General features: G+C 37.8%; 1 protein-coding gene across 1 annotated transcript in view; it reads right to left on the bottom strand.

The window, feature by feature from the left end:
* TENM1 (teneurin transmembrane protein 1) overlaps positions 1-18,447 on the bottom strand; it is a 761,012-nt gene that overhangs the window by 154,215 nt on the left and 588,350 nt on the right.

Raw genomic sequence — 18,447 nt, forward strand, 5'->3', positions numbered from 1 at the left:
CCAGACTAAGGAGACAAATGTGTCAGGTACCCAAGGCCCTATTACCGGTCCTGCCCTTGTCCTTCAGGACCCCAGAGGGAAGTTGTAGCTGCAGTGTCCTGCCCTGTGCTAATGCTGCCACTCAGCTGTAAAGTGTCTTGAATCCTCATGCAAAGGACAATGCAGACACAAAGACAGTATAATTGTACATTGAAGGGACAATAAAAGTTTGTTTTCTCTACTTCCCACAAGAGTCTCCAAAGCCTCTCATTACAGCAAGATACAGAGCTATGGAGAACTGAGGCAAGAAATTCCCTTGTAAATGAACAATAAGAAATACTTTGCAAAGAAGATGCCTATAAAAATTGCTGCTAGATTGAGTGAACTGTGAAGTTATTAACCTGAAACTTCTCCAGTTACTTCACCTCAGTGTCTAAGGCAGCTTTATCCCATTTCTGTACTCACCCTCACTCTCCCTTTTACCTCAGTAGATGTCCAGTTACATTTGCACAAATCCAGCTGGAGTGAAGCTCTGATGAACCTGCAAAAATTCCCTGCAAGGAACTGTTGTTGCCATCCATTTACAACACATGCTTTCTTTAAATTATGACATGATGTGTCTTCAAGGTGAAAGATGAAAGCGTGTTCCCTCCTTTCTTGGAATGGCTTCCGGAGAAAAAGCACTTTTTTCTCTGTGACAGTCACAATTTACCCCAACTGGAGAAACAAGGTTGTTCAGTGTTCCACATAAGCTTTCCTATGCTGTGGTAAGCAAAGCTGTCATGGATTTGGCCCGGGCTTAATCCTTTTAATTTCATTGATCTTTTATCAAGGCAGCATTCTTACAGTTGCACTAAGGTTTATGCTGTAATATTAGTTTGCATACACCAGAAAAGCATTTCTAAGCATATTAGAAAATTGGAGACCTCAGTAAATTAAATCACTGGAGTCAACAGTCCAGGGCTCCAAAATAATCTGTGAAGGCACTTTCATATAATAATTAATCTCAGTAAATCCTGTATCCTGCTATTTTAGAACTGAAAGCTCCCCAAATCTTGGACATAATATTTGATGTCCAGTATCCTCACGTATTTGATCAACGGCATTCCCTTACTTAAAGTATCAACCTTAAATCCACTCTACAGAAAATTTGCAGGTTTATTATACAACCTATAATTTGCATGACAAGACATTTTAATGGCTGAGCCACTGTCCTGCGAGAAAAACGCTGATCTTTGCCAGGACACACAGTTGGACTCTACAAGGTACATCAAAAGCTGTGCAGCAAATGCTGAACAGCCAAGGTAACTGCTTCTCCAGGTAAATGGGAAGAAAACCTGTATAATTCATATGGCAACACATCTTTTAGTTCCTTTCTTCCTCCTTTATGTGTCCTGTCCCTATCCTGCCAATAGCACACAATTATCTGACAAAGAGTTTAGTTTTTTTCCATGCAATAGACTGGTTCTGCTTTGTGAACCATAAAGTCTTCCTGGTTAGTAGGGTACCTTATACCTCCCAGTGTAATTTATCACAATACATGAACACATCAGATTTCCTGGGGGATTCCTTTTTAATTATCACACTTGTCACCCTTTTGTCCAGCTACCGGCATCACAAAAAACCTCACATCGGATCCTGAGCATTTTGGTGATTTAAAAAAATTCTTCTGCATCAGACCCTCATTTCAGTGAAGCCCTGCAAACTCATTATGCTGAGAGTCAGCCTGAGCTTCCAATTAGTTTTTACAGACTTTCTACTTTGGCAAAGTTGTTTTATTTTGTTTGAAACTAAGTCTATATCTCATTAACTTCATATCACAAAAAATGTTGCTTGGGAGATAAAGCAGCATTAAATCTAAATATTCACACACTTCTTCAGGACTCTAAATAAACAGCAGTCTGTAAAATGACTTACTGCAAAATCATTTAAACTCCTAAAAAGGGATATTATGCCAAATAATTTGTATATAGCCAACAAGCTTCCAAAATGTACAAGATTGATATAGGAATTGGCTTAGCTCCTGTTTTTATTTTTAATGGTTGCTAATAATGCTCAGATTTTATAATTATTTTATATCAAAAAGTTTATGTATGATATGCAAATACAGCATTGTTTTCAATGTGTTCACTGACATGACAGAAATTTCCACTCATCTAAAAACGTAGGTATAAAACATGACTTCAGCTCAAACTTTACATTTACAATAATTTGCTTCAAATCAGATTTCCACCTGAGGAGCAACCAAGCCAGAAGTTATGCTCCTGGCCCTCATCATTGGCCTTCTCACCTGCACTTGCACTAAGGCCATTTTTTTAGAGACAAAAGAGGCTGTTTAAAAAATTTCTAAATTCTTTCCCTTAAGAATTCATTATTTTTAAATAGTTCTCTCTTTTCAGAAGAGCACATCTAGAACTGTGATGTTTCCTTATCAGATATGTACAACATTCTGCTGATCTGCTGTATATTGGATGTTTGGTTTTAATCTAACTTGCACAATCCCCTTCCACCCCACAAACTCCACTCAAACTTCTTTCCACCTCTTTTTTTATTTGCAGGGCTTTTGCTTCTATTCTTCAATAACAGTATTAATTTGTTAAGCTCTTCACTTTTGAGGCACTTCCCAAACTCCACGCATTCACACCAAAAGAGAAACAGTATGGATGCCAACTGTAAACAAGAAAATCTTTCCTTGCAATTCTGTTAGCTTGAAGGATTTCTACTTGCTCTCTTTCCTTTGAAGTTTGAAGGAAGGAGTCCTATTTCTCCCCTGTATGTCTCTTCTTCTTTGGTTCTGGCTTGTTCCCTTGGATGGCCCATGATCAACACTGAACACATGCTGCTCCATGGCAGAGCTTGGTATTCCACAGTTATGGAGCACAGACCTCAACAGCTCCTCTTCAGCTGCTGAGTTCTGTTACTACTGCTTTTTGTTTCAGGAGATGCAGTAATTCAGACCCTGCTTTTTTAGTAGGCCTCTGCTTTTCAGAAAGTGGGAAGTTAACTCAGACAATCCCCTGACGCTGCCATGCTGGTTGAGCTCTGCCATTCTGTTCAAAAGGTATCGGATGCACAGACTGATGGATAAGAGCAGCATTAACATAAACTCATCTTCCTTCAGAGTCAGGCTAAAATGCTATTGCAGTCATAAACATGTAGCCAAATTGCTTTACAGACTGACAAAAATGAAATAAACAGCTTAATCAACTAGTTAGCACATGATTAAAAATTAGTTTTGAAAATTAGCCAAGCCTTGGCAGAACTATTTTCCTAAGAGTTTTGAAATATACTTTACTATAGTTTTTGGATCCATATAAAGGAAGGGGTAATTGAACTGTTTTATCATTTACTGACAAGACTACAATAGCCTGTATTGTTATTAAGTGAAGTATATCAGAGAGAATATACTAAAACTCAATGAACCATAAAAGGTTTGCATCCAACCTGTAGTGCTTTTGAGATATTTTAACTTTTTCAGTTCCTGAATTCATTATTTCCTGGTATGTTTGGATTTTAAATTTTTTTTTTTTTTTTAACTGGATGTGTCTCAGTTGAGTATGAATTAGCTGGCAATCCATTATTTAATGAATGAAATTGCAACATATGTTCAGAGAGTTTATTTAAAGGTTCTATGGGGATACTACTGCTCAGTTAAAAATCAGTCTGTGACTGTTTTTCAAGCAGGGAACTGTCACCTTTTCCAACTTTGTGGATAGGATGCATTTAATAATATTCTAAAAAATTCTGGCATAATATTTCAAAAAATTCTGGCATCTGTCGTCTTTCTACTGTATGCTTAACTTGTCAGTTTTACTTTGTACAATTCTTGAAATAGGACTGATATACTCTTTTTTTAAAGTGTGTGTGGGGGAGTGTTTTTGCTTTTTCTGATGATAGAAATGTTAATATACTCAAACCCAAAGCAGGGCTTGTGGGCCCAAAGCTAACTCTTTTTTTCTGCAGCTGTATTGGCTGGTGCAATGAAAGACATTACCTTTCCTGACAAACTTTGCCTCACTTTAGAGGCACTTATATCTGTAGAACATTGCAGCTAAAACAGCACTACTCCTCCTTAATTAACTCCATCACTCAGCGTTTTAACTTGGGAGCCTGATTGCTGAAGTAGAATAATTTTGGTCATAAACACTGCACTGTCTCTCTCTGTGCTGTAGTTTGTAACCAGAAACGAGTTTCAGGTTATAGCGCTGAGTACTGAGGATGAGATGCAAGGTTTAAATGTTATCATGCAGAAGCACCTGACAGTATAAACACGCTGATGTGTGTTCACATAAAATAAACATTGCCAGAGGGGAGTGAAGAGCAAGAGCTCCTGAGGTGCTCTTATTCTACTGAGCTGCCTGAATTATACCTTTGTTCTGTGGTACTTCTTCATATAGCCGTTAAATACTAATGCACTCTATGTGTAATATTTATGTGAAAAATATTCCATTTATGTGAAATGCTCACATTTATGCCAATTAATATGAAAAATTTGCAATGAAACTATCCTACTCAGTCCCTTCCCTCTCCTTTGCTGCAGATGGTACATCTGTCAGATTCTCTCTAATACCCACCCAGTTGAGACAGGACCCTCTGAAATCACTACAGTGCCAACACAAGACAGGCTTCTTGGTGGCTGAATCACACAGGTCAAGGACAAAACGTGAAGGCAGAAGAAAAGCAGTACTCCAGTTCTGATGGAGACTGAGGGAACAGCCTAAACAACCAGCTGAGGCTTCCAGTGGTTTGTTTAGCAGATCAAGCAGCTGCTGGTACAATTAACATCACACGGCATTCAAAGGACAGAGTGAAGATTGACAGCTCCCAACCAGCTTAGAGGTGATATTTTCAGGAGAATGTGTAATTTCTGCCATTACTTAAAAGTGGTGGGTTCAGTCAATATCATGGGTTGTAACTTCTATCAGTGGGAACTCACAGGGGACGGTACAATCACTATTCTAAAACTCTGAACAAAGCGGGAGAGATTACAGCTTACAGAGTAAGCCTATCATCTAGGTTTGCAAAAGCCAGACACTTACAAGTAGCCTGGCAGCAAATTTTGATGACCTTAGAGGTGAACAGATTTTGATTAAAGAGCAGTTTATGATTGGTAAAATAGGTTGCAAGCAGTCATGGCTGTAAAAATTAATGTTTCCGCAGTTATTGATGGTTTTCGGCGGTGATAAATATTCAAGTTTTGGCCCTTGTGTTATTAAATTCATTAGCTGTGAGGGCTTTCTGAAAGGGATCTATGGGTAATGGAATTAGCAACTATAAATCATACTGAAATACACTGTGTATTTAGCCCAGTAGCTCAGTGGAAATATCATGAATATGGACATATTAAACCACTTTGTCACCACCCTGCCTGCCTCTTACCTGCTTCATCTGTGTTTCTGTTATTTTGTAACATTTTCAGGAAAAAAAGACTGCTTGAGGCCATGCCCTGTTACAGACCCAAAAAACACAAAGCCGTGCAGCATTTGAGTTCACTGCACTGTGAGGGTTGAGGTGAAAACTCTTCTCTTTTAGTGCTTGCCTTTTCTAGGATGGGGACAGTGACATGAGTCCCACCAGTTGCCTGAAGTACAGAATCCTATTCAACTTAAAAGCTCAGCCAGGAGAGAGACCAGTTGCGTATTCATATTTTTTATAAATATAACTATTCTGTGAATCTACAGAAATATATGATAAGCCCTAAATCACGGTTAAACCTGACAGTTACATCAGGACCCAAATTCAAGCCCTGATGAGCCCTGAAATTACTGGGGGCAAGATCCCAAGCATATCTTCTATCTATTTTGACTCAGACAAAGCTAGTGCTTTGTTGGCAGCACTGCAAACTTATTCTAAGTTTACTTCACGGTGGAAGTACCTGAACTTTCTCAGTTCAAGGATGAATCATACTCCAGTTTCTCCCACCTGGATATATAAAAGCTTTGCTCAGGACACCTAACTCTCTGCACTCTGGATTATCCTGTCAAAACCAGACATCCAGAATGTCTCCTGACATTATTTTGCAGAGTATAATTGAAAAGATCCATTTTTATGATCAATACCATTCTACAGATGTAGAAGTTTGAAGCTCTTCTGGATCATTCGGGAATTGTCTCTACTCCCATCTACTTGCTTCATTTTTAAGAGAAGCCTTTTAGAAAGATACTAATGAGGGAACATCATGAGCAATATAGACTATTTTCCATGCTCACAGCATTCTGAAGAACATGTTTTTAGCTTATAGAGAAAAATGAAGATCTCTTTTATTCAATAAAACTGCATTCTACATGTTTTTATTACGGATTTCCCCTTGACATTAAATTGCTTGATACAAACATATTTACATATATTTCCAGTGACTGTTATATAATTATAGGGAGTATTAAAAAATTCATTTACCTAGGGTTGTATAATAACTTGTGAAAGGGAAGGAAAAGCTGTCAAATGTATCCATAATATGTAAACATTTTAACTGTCCCTCTGTATGCATATCTACCTCAAGTTCGTCAAAATAATGCCAATGTAGTAGTGTTTTCTAAATAAATACCAAGATGTATTTTTCTTGACAGAAGACTTTGCAACTAAACTTTGTTTAGCACTGTAGCCAGTTAAACAGACTGTTATACCTGTAAGGGTGAGGCATTAAAGCCTTAGGCAGGGCTCAACCTCAGCTGGAGGATACAGAGGAGTACCACACATGGCCATCACTGAAATAAGCTAAAAAACTATTTTAAGCCATATCATGGCATTGAGGATTTTAAAGCAGATTTGGCCAGATTCTATAGAATTGTTTACTTCTAGGCTATTTCTCTGCCTTCCTGGGGAAGAGGGGTAGTGGTGCAGTGATGGACCAGAGCAGTGCTGGGGCTGTCTGGGGGGCTTTGCTCTACAGTAGAAAAGTAGAAGACAGCTCGCTCAAAGTCAGCTGTTCAGGAAAAACATCCCCTGACCTACAAAGTTCAACCAGAATTCACTGGGCTGCATCTGATTATAAATCTGTATCCCCTGTGCCAGCTCTGTTGAAATGATTTCTGCTGTATTCTCTGAGATTTAATTTTAAAGCAATTCTTCTTTCTCTGTAGACTGAATGGGGTAGCAGAGTTGTTTGTTGCTACGATTTCCTGCTAGTCATTTTGGATAATGAATGAGCAAAATCCTTACACAGAACCTTGCTACCAACAAATAAAATGAATGGCTTTTGGTGAAACCCCTGATGCTTTTATCTGGCTCTTTCTGAATGACTATGTATACATTCAAACTTGTTATGTGAATTAGGAATATGATCACTAAGTCTTGCTCAGTCAAGAAGAAACTTCCACTTCATTTTAGTGGAGGTTAGTTTTAACCACAGTTGATGAATTGACAAGCAGCAAGCACGTGTGCTTAGTACTGGCCAAGAAATATCACTGACAACATTTAAAAAAAATAAAATAAATCAAGATACATGCGTCCCATGCTATCCTCTCCTCAGAGCAGTCTGACCTATAAACCAATTTGCAATTAAAACATAAATTACTGTAGGACAGATTTTTCTCAGCAACCTTACTAGTTCCCTGTTGGTCAGGGTAGCAAGCTCACAGGAAACCAAACTGTTTCCTTCAGCTTCACTTACATTCTCCTTCACAAACTTCAGTTTCAAAACACATATTGTCCTTTTTAACTTTTGCTTTAGAAACAAATTTTAAATTAAAGAATAATTTCAAATTATCAGAGAATTACTGTTTTAAAAAGGGAAACAGTTTTTTTTAAAAAACAAAAAGAAAGGTAACCTTAGCTGTAGAATAGTTAGCATCAATTTTGTCTTGGTAACCTTTAAAATTACATGGTACTATTTAAGGAGGCTGCATGTAATTGTCAGGTCGCTCACCAAATGATTTTGCATGGTATCTAAATGACAATATATTAGTTAAAGGATATACCTCAGTGTAGAATTAGCTGAACAACTACTTTTGCCCTTTATCCCTAGAGGTGGTTAACAAGTTCCTGTCCCTCGCAACTTAATGCACAAATAAAACAAATACTTCTACAAAAAGATCTATTCCTGCATTGATGTTTGCTAACATTTTGTTTCGGAATGTTGACACTTCTCCTATAGTCCTGAGCTGGCTGGGAGGAAAGACAATGGTACACGTTTAACTGATGGTAAACAGCAAATCGATTATTTTTCAAAGAAAAGCCAAACTCCCGTAGGGAAAGACAAAATAACAACACAGAAACAGGTAATGTAATGCCTGAAAACGAGCATAACACAAGGCACAAACCCACAGCTTCCAATTCAGCCTCTCTAATGCGTATTTAGGCATTTAGAGACAAACGTGTAGACTTTCTGAAATACTAATAAGCTACTTCTCCACTAAACGGTGGCTATGGTTTGGTTCCACAGAACTGTTTAGCACTTTTAACTCCCCTCTGGTGTCTGTTTTTAGGAGCCCTGCACTCTTAACCACCTCTGCAGTTCTGAGCAGAGCATCTATCAAGTGCCAATAGGGCCACTGCTGCAGACACAGATTCAGACGGTTAAACTTCATGCTGGAAAGTTCAACAAGCTTCTCCTGCTAGTCTTGCTCAACTTGGAAGAGGAATCCAGAACAATTCAAAATTAACAAAGATGACACTATTTTACAGCATTAACAGGCTATAAAAGTTCTTTGTGGCTGTATCCTCAGTTCACCTCACAACACATTTTTTTGTGTTTCACTCAAAGCTTATCTATACAGAGTTATTTAAACTCATTGTAAATAAGACACACATTTTTGAATATTACTAGAAATTACGTCTATAAAATACCGAATAAAACCTTCAAAACAAATGCATAAAGAAGTATCAAGGGAAACATACTTTTTCATATGAATCTAACCAACAAAGTATTTTAATGAGCGCACATCTATTAAGAGAATTCTCAGGATACTGTAATTATTATTCATTTTCTAGAATTGTTTCACCATGAAGCTTTATGCTACTATGGGGACTTTAATGTTTATGTTTTGTGACGGCTGCGTTGACTATTAAAAAGCAATTTGGCTGACATTTTAAGTCTTTTGTTGCCAGTTTTAATTGGATTGTTCACCAAGCATCAACTCCCCCGTTAACTGCAAAAATTACAGGCCGATGTCAGTTTATAGTAATGACTGTTTAATGATTTTATCCTGTCAGTATGCCAGCTTCATACGGATGCATGCATGATTAGTTTCATATCAAGACCTGTAATTAAATAATTGAAACCTCAACAAAAGACAACATCAAACAGGAAGACATCCTTAATAAAGACTCAATGATTTATCAAGACGCTCATTTAAAAAAAAAAAACCAACAAAAACCCAAACCCAATTATATTTTGAGGTCAATCAGTGCAAGAGTTGGTGTTAAGGAAAAAAGTTCTCTCACTTTTTGCTACAGAAGAAATTTCCTTCTAAATGATGCAAAGTTTGAGAGATCGCTGCAGTGAGTACTTTCTTACCATGCTGAAAACTGACTCCAAATTATTCAGAACTCATTATTAGCTATTTTTGTTTGCTTTCCAGACTAGGTGCAGCTGCTTTTATAACAGTAATTATAAGATATAAAAATAATTATATCTCAACTGAAACTTACAGTACTTACAATCAAAGAAAAACAAGCCCACTAACTTCTTGGGAATTCAGGTTCTTGAAAGAAAACAGATTATTAGTCTTTGTTCAGCTCTCAATCCTATGCCAAACTCCTACATAATTCAGAATTTCAAATAGAGAAAAAATGACTTTTAGAAGATAACTCTTTGAAAGTGTGAAATATCCATGAAAATAAAGCCAGAACAAAGACTCACAAAGCAGGGCCAGCACTACAAAGGCAGCGAATGCTTCCTCATGCTGCTCAAACAGAGTCCAGGAAGCTCGGGGCTTCTTGGAGAATTTCACACCTCATGGTGTGACCATCCGACATGGGTGGAAACTTTCTGGAGGCAGTTTAACATTCGAATTTTGAAAAGAACTTGGTATTTCACACATTTCGGATACTTAGGAAGTCCAGGGAAAAAATTACTGACCCAGGGCTTTTACTGTCTTCATAACAGCAGTGCACATCTGCATTATAAAATTTGGGGTAGGGTGTGTCTGTAAATTGGGCTGGTATATTTATAGATTCCCATTAAACTTAGATCTCAAAGGTCAAATATCAGACTTTATTGTGTTACGCACTCAGTAAGTATTCAGGCAAATTTCAGCAATTTACAGCAGCTTTGAAGAACTTATGCTCATCTGTTTTCAGGCTTGACTTTTATAGACTATAGTCACCTACTAGAAAATATTAACCTACTGGAAAGTCAATAGATTTTTAAGGTTGCTTCATTTTTATGTACAAAAAGCTGTATTCCTCGCAGAATCATTCATTTTCCTTTTATTGCCAGGATGATGGCTTAAAACCTGTTCTGATCAAACTTCTGAGCAGATGGCTTTATTTGAAAGATTTAGGGGTAAATTTAGGGCCCATCTATTTTCCCAGTTACAACAGCATGATATAGGATTAACTCCATTGATTTCAATTATGTTATTCTGTCTTGGTTTGCTAGATGTAACCACAGAAGCGAACAGTCCAACTTTGATAGGGCACATCTATTTTTAATATATTTAGAAACAGAAAATTTGTCACTTCAAAGTAGCAGTTGTGGAACACCATATGATTTTGTTCCAGGAACAGGGTTATTGTATTTGTGATTTAGAAAGGAATGAAGTACTGACCCTGTAAAATACAAGTTAGCACAAACTTACTTCGATTCGTAAAATAAGAAGATCCAGCAGAGGTATGTGAATGGACCATACATCAGCAGATGAAAATTCAGATCAGCAAATGCAAGGTACCTCAGATTGATTGCTAAGATCTAAATTAACTCCAAGTCCTCAGAAAATGGCCCTGGGTATGTCTGCAAACACCTCAATAAAAACTTCTTTTCTATGTACAGCTTTAGTAACAGCATGGAAAATAAAGCAAACTGGACAGAAAGTAAAGAGGCAAATAGTGTTAAATCATCCCATACACATCTTGTGGAATACTGTGTTCCATTCTTGACACTTGTTCTTCAGAACAATTTGGTAAAAATAGAAGGTATTTTATAAACAGATGACTAGTTCAGTGATGTGGAAAAAATAGTGTGAGGAGACACTAAACAGATTATGTAGTCTAAAGAGAAGCGAGATGTAAATGATAGAGAAACATCATCCTGAAGTCAGTAGGTATGTAACTATTTACACTCATAATAAAAGTACAGTGGATCACTAAATGAAACTTATGAAACAAATTTAAAAATGATAAAAGGGAATACTCTGGAGTGTTTGGTTTTGTTTGTTTTTAACAACAAATTTAATTGAGAAACTTGTTGATACAAACTGTCATTGAGATGAGAAGGTTGCAAACATTTTATGTATAAAATTTCATACAGGTAATTATTCATTCACACAGTAGGCAGGCAGCACACACACAAATCTCAGTGTATATAAGTATAAACTCTACATATAAAAAGGAAGTATTTTTATGCATGTAAGTATATCATATACATGTGTATATTTTGCATAAACACAAAAGTCTCCACTGAATTTCTACACAGAGGAAAGAACAGAAGGTTGGTTGATATTTCCTTAGTCTTTTTACAAAATTAATTTTTTATAAAGTATTTCACTTTAGAACATTCTCAGAACAGCACAGAGCAAAACGCCATTCACTGATCACTTCCTACTCCAGCCAGAGAACATCAACCAAATTCTGACCATTGGTGAATTTACTCTGCGTGATCAGATCATCCCTGGTTTAGCCAGAAGACATTTGGGGAAAATAAGAGAAGCATGCCATTTGCTCAGCCAACCAGTGAAACGAGTTTCAGGAAGAATGGATCTGCCTTGAAGTCATGTACCACCAGTAATGCAAAAGCTAAAAGCTAAAGATGAAATATCTGATTTGCAGATCTTGGAGTGAGCTAGGTATTGACACTTAAACAGCAATTTGAAACTCAAGATATATAAGGAACCCATGAAACCACTTCTATATGATTTATTGTCCAGAAACGTGGTAATTCAAGACTCCTTCTGATCCTCATCCTGATGTTTAAATTCCAGTTTTCATGCTTACCTGCACTCTTTTGAAATACATGACTCTTACCAAATATTGGTAATAATCTCATACAGATTTTGTGAGCAATAAAAATGGGACTCCTGCACTTCAATCTGAATGATGCAATAACCATGTAACAAAGCACGCTCTGCAAAACTCATCCTACAGCACTGAGTAACAGAATAACCAAGGAAACTAGGATAGAACAACTAGTTCTGTTCCTACCCTTGCACTGTGCTTTATCCACCTGCCTGCCTTTATTATGGAGTACGCAGACAATGCAAATAATATCACGTGGAACAGCCACCTTTCAATAAAGAGGGTGGACAAAACTGGTGAAGATCAGCAGGCAGTTTCAGCTTATACACAATTTCAAAATGACCTTTTAGAAGTAATTACTAGAGCTGAGTTGCAACATTCGGCTGCAGTCGAACTCTTCAAATTTCACACACAAAGTAGAAACTGTGAAAGAAAAAGGCATCATACACATCAAAAAGGGGAGGGCTCCTCAGACACAGCTTTCCTCCTCCTCCAGTTCGTCTTTCACAATCTGATACTGAAGAAAAAGCAACACAGCACATATCTATCAAAATAAAGCATACCCTATTGTAGAAAAAAATACATGGCTGAAAAATGTTCGAGTAAACATGTCAATGCATTGGTTCCAAATGAAAAAAGAACGGCTCAAACCAGCTGTATGGTAGCCCATAGTCCAAATTCGGATGAAAATTTTGCCTAATGCAGGAGGGAACATCAGATGGCTGCAGAGACACTACCAGGCTAGTTTACAGCCTGCAGTGATCTCGAAAGCTCTAATTCTGTCCCGTTGATTAGACAGGGAAAAAAGAGGGAAGGGAAAGATCTGTCACCAGCTCAGTCCTACAGTGCATGAGCCAGCACCCAGACTCGCTCTGTATGCTGCAGAGCAACAGCACTGGTCCCAGAAGACCAGCTGTACAGAAAGAACAGCTGTTGAGCCAGAATTCATCTCATGTGAATATCTTTGCAATTTGATAGCACAAAGATGATTAGATTGCTACATCATCTATATGAAAAACATTGCTGCACACTACATGTGACAGCACAGCTAATGCAAAACCAACTTCTAGTTCATGAGACCAAACTAAATAACTGAAACTGTAGATGACACTCATGGTATTGATCAGGCTCTAACATTAATACAAAGTAAAATGGTTTGGGAAGTTTATTCATTTTCTGATTAGTAATTCATCTCCTTCAAGATGATCCCTGAGGATGACAGCATTGTGTATGTTTGCATTCATTTTCACTGCGAGGCATTAGCTCCATTTCACTAACATTTTCATGCTTGCTTTAACTATACAAAACTAAACACTTCCTGTTGCTTTCAAAATTACTCTATTGTCCTAAAGAAAACCCCTTCTAAACTCATGGTAACAGCAACAAACTCCATGTCTCCTAATAAAAGCCCTCCCCACCCCCCCCATTAGTCAAAAACAAAGCTGTTCATTTTAGTAGAGAACCCTTGAATGGTTGCTGTTAAAGTGAATCATGTTGTCCACATCAACAGTGAATATGTAAAATCACCTGGAAGATTTCCAGAAGAGATTTCACAGGATGTAAGAAAACTCTGCACCCACTAATGCCACAAATACCAGAGTAGGACTGCAGGCAATTACTATTTGGAGTATACAGAAAGCACAAGCGGTCCTTATATGTACCAAAAATAGGCAGCAGGCTCCTGTCAATAAAGACAATGCACTGAGATGCTCCCTACCCAAAGCAGGAAGGGAAAAGCACAGATGAAGTGAGACACTGTCTTATTTTCCCCTCACATAAACCAGGTGAATGCAAGGGAACTGCCAAGTGCACTCTCTTGATGGGTATAGTAACACATTCCTTCTCTCTCACAGTCTCTCCTGGTGCTTCCACTGGTGCAATGAAGCTCTTTATTTTCTGTCCCAAGTTCTTACTGTCAAGCAAAACTGAGCAATGAACAGGGATACAGTTCAGCTGAGAGCAGTATTTGATTTAATATTCCTATAACACTTTGAACATAAAAATGCACTATAGAAGTGCTAAGTCTTATTAAGCTTGGCAATAGTGAATGTAGGGTGACAGTTTCCCGAGACTTGACAGTATGGCTCACCAGACTCCAATGCATACAGGCATAACCAGGCAATGCAGAGAACACTTAAGGGTAGAAAACAGAGGAAACGTTCCTCCTCATAAATCTAGAAAGCCAGTCTTTACAGCTTTCATCTGAGCATGGGAGGCTCAGCTTTGATTATTTATATGCAGTGAAGTGGCTCACAAGAGATTAGAGGGAGTGAGGAAGAGAGAAGACTAATTGTGTACCAGGTGTGAGGGTATCATTTTCAACCTCCTTCCTCACCATTATTTGACTTTCCAGGCAAGTATCTTGACAACTGCCTTTCCTCTGTGAGTCTCTTGCTCTGATGAGTAGCTTCACCTCCAAACAGAGATCTCTTCTTTGGGGAAATGTCACTGGCATTGACACATTTCCCGAAATGTTTGGGTTTCAGCACACATTCAAAGAAATGGGATTTTACACTTTCAAGCTTTACCATAGAGAAACAGCCCACACAGTAATGCAAGGCAGAAGTCACAGAGGCAGATATCTCCGTCACAGATGGGGGTAGCACTCTGAAATCAGAGGAGCTGCTCTGACAAGGCACAGGGGGCTCCCGTGAGGCACTGGGCTGGTGCCTGGGGCAGCACGTCTGCCCCAGCCAACATGTCACCAGGACTCTGGTGGTTTAATTTTTTACCTATCAAGCCAAGTAAACAAAATGTAGGCTAAATAAAGCCAACAGGAGTTTCTTGTCGAAGTAAAATTGCGCACATAACTTCAAGTCCATTAAAAATCGTGAATAACCGATTTACCAGCTTTGCTTCATGTACAAGAGAAAGACTCTGTGGATTCTGAATGTATCCACATACCCCTGATGCTATAAAGAAAGTCTGATTCTACTATATAGCCCAATAAAAGACAAGATACCTGGTAAGCTGCCTCTTTGTGAAGCAGTACTACTTCTCATCTCACACAGGAGAGATAAGAGACAGCATGGAAAGCTCAAAGGATGGCACTTCATCCCTTTGTTTGAAAACCTCAATAGACAGTATTTTTTTAAAAAAAATAAAATATTAAATGGCTTCTATTCAAATGCAGCATGAAAGAAAATGGTGTCTAGTCCAGGCTGGGCACAGTGACCTGCCCTAGTTTGTAACTGAACAAAGGCATAAAAGCAAATGATAAATTTCCATTTTGTTATACAATATTTCATTAGGGAGCTAATTAAACAAGCTTTACTCAAATGCAGCATATAAACAATATTATACAGGAAGGGGAGCATTTCTCGGAAGATATTAACTGATAGCATTAACATAAATAATTTATTTTTTTTTTCTTTTCTCAACAGTTAGGAAGAAAAAGCTTTTTCCCCATTACCTCATCCCAAGTAGTTTTTCAAATCAAGCCCATGTTCACATTCACGCTGTCACTGATAATGGATCTTGTGTCAAATAAGAAGGGAGTAAAGGACCTGATAATAAGTGCAATTATAAAACATCAAAAATGGGAGATCAAAGTGGATTTCCTTTATTCCACTGTGTACAGTCACTTCACAGCTTTTCAGTGTTCCTGTCATGCGGTCCTGACAGGATGTATTAATTTTCTCTATTATCATAGCAGCAAGAATGGCACACTTCAGAAAGCAGCTGACAAATGCAGCTTCTCATTATTACTCTGTCTTACTTTTATTCATTTTGTTTATAAAAACACTCTTAAAATTCCCTTCTCCTGAGGTGCTCAGGCATGATGATAGCCATCAAATGGCTGCTAACCTTGTGATAAACAATGTTTCGGGACATAGTCTCAAGCCTTCCAAGTTCTGCTACTCTTCAAAAAAGATCTGAAATTTACAGCCTCAAAAAATTTCAATTCCACTAATGAGTTCACGTTAGAAGAGCTTGAAAACTCTACCTAAATATTGCCATTTTAATTAATTTTGGGAGAGTATCCATTTTCTGCATTTTTACTAAATTCTGGATGGGAATTTATGGCATAGATTGGTAATTTAACATGGCAATTGCATTTGAAAAAAAAAGCAAACTAGCTCAGCTTCATCCTTCCTGCCTTGGCCTCCTGGGTACCATGACTCAACTCCTGGTGTGGCTGCTCTGGTTTATCACTTCAGCGACAGATAGAAGCTTCTGAAATTGAATGTGCATGGCAAGAAAATAGTTTTACAGCATTTTCCCACAGGAAAAAGTATGGATAGAGGCTTTGAGCTGATCATCTCCTCAAAAACTCTGCTTATGCTTCTCAACATTCAAGCTTTCAGAAGTGTTTGCTTTCAAGCTGATCACAAAATGTTGCAGCTGGTATTGCTAATATACAAAGGACCATGGACTTGAACACAAAGAAAGGAAAATAAGAATCAAGCAAATTGCATAACATAAACAAGTGTATGCGAAACTAAGTCCTGAAGCAATACATTGCCATACAAAATTGCATACCCTTGTTGAAGCAAGTAAACCATAGTAATTTGCTCTAAGTGAAAAGATAATATTCACACAAAAACCTGAACACTATTATATTTAACACGCAGAATTTCATAGGATAAAATCCACACTAAGCATGCGTGCTAATGTAAAGTACCATGTTCAAAAAGTCTACAATGGGTTTCTGAATTTAGAGTATACTTGACCAGTACTGACTTTCATGACTAGTTTGAAAAATAAATCTAAATTCACTAACTCAATTGACTATAACATGGCCCTACACAGTTGGAAATAAACTGAGGCACTATTCTATGCTGCCATCACAAAGAGTAACTGTTTTAAACAGTATAAAAGCAGATGCAGCAGTTTCATATCCTAGCATAAGAATATTATGGCAATGATGTGTAGAAGTGATTTACATCTTCATTATTTCTAGACTGCAAGAATCGCTATTGTGAGTACTTTGTAGAGTCATTTGCTAACATTTAGGCAAGTCATGATTAATGCAATTTGAGTAGAATACATATTGGACAGATAGATTATAGCCCTGCTGATTCTGTATGTACAATTAGTGCTGTGACAACAGCTAATTATTTTTAATTTTAAAGCTGAAAGATTTTATCCATAAATATTGTGGCTGGAGTTAATAGATCAATTCTTTCCATAGCCATATCAAAATGACAGAAATTATGCATTAAATAAATGAATAATTTCTTATCAATATTTAAAACTAATGGAATGCCAATCAATAACATTCAAAGACATTCAAGGCAGTGCCGCAAAGCATTACTGCCAAAATTAGTATATAAAGCACCCACATCATCATCCCACCCGCTGCGATGTACAACACAATGAAACTTATTAAAAGACAATTGAAAACAGCAAAACTACCTCCTTAAAATTCAAGAGATCTAAGACAGCAGTATGAAACACTGTTCCAGCTGTTTGGAAGACCATCTGTCTGTGTAAGAATTCGAGTGAAAAAACAGATTCTCAGATTGACTGCAAAGGAATTACTTCATTGATTTTGACTGTGCTACTCTAGAAGGGCATGTCCAGCCTGCAGTTAGCATCAGGACCTGACTGACCTGCTAATGGTCAAAGTACTGTTCTGGATAGTATGAACACACCTAAGAATTCAGATATCAGAATGCCACGTAAACTGTGAAGAGCTCACTTGTGACCATCACTTGATGTGACCATCAACTCATCACAAGAGCTCACCTGTGACTGTGATAGACCATCTGGTCTATCTCAGAGTAAAGTTTCTGAGTTTAAAATACTCCAGCAACTTTGAAACTCTAGGAAAAGTGACTTGAAAGACTTTAAGGGGATGTGGGGGGTGGGCATGGGGAGAGAAAAGAAAAGTGTTTTGCTGACACATTAGGATGGTGCACAACTTGCAGTAATCCATAAAGGGCAATGAAGGACTTATTCCAATATATATGGCACCATTCAGTTATCTATGCACCAGGTACAATTTGAGAAGGGAGGATAGCACTGCAGTTATTGTTTCAAGCATTGATACCTACTTTTCTTACCCCTGCAAATTCCATCAATCTCTGAGCAACTGATCTGTGCACAAACAATATCTACTCGCAGTAGCAGCGCAAGGCAAACCCAGGCAGCTCACCTGTACCAGCTGTGGGCCTGAGTTGCTGCCAAAATGTATGGTCAAATCCAAACATTACAGCAGCCTAAACTAATGAGGCAATGAACACCATATAGGAATGCAAACAGTATTTATGACTCAAGTGTTCAGAAACAATGAAAAAAGCTCTAAAAAACAAGGTATAACTAGAAATTATGAGATTTTGTTAAACCCTTTTAATCCATTTCCCTGTGAGTTTCTTTAGGCCCAATGGGAATCATTTCATGCTTCCCCGTGAC

Source organism: Chiroxiphia lanceolata, chromosome 14 (genome assembly GCF_009829145.1).
Source record: "Chiroxiphia lanceolata isolate bChiLan1 chromosome 14, bChiLan1.pri, whole genome shotgun sequence".
In the NCBI taxonomy this organism is placed as follows: Eukaryota; Metazoa; Chordata; class Aves; order Passeriformes; family Pipridae; genus Chiroxiphia; species Chiroxiphia lanceolata.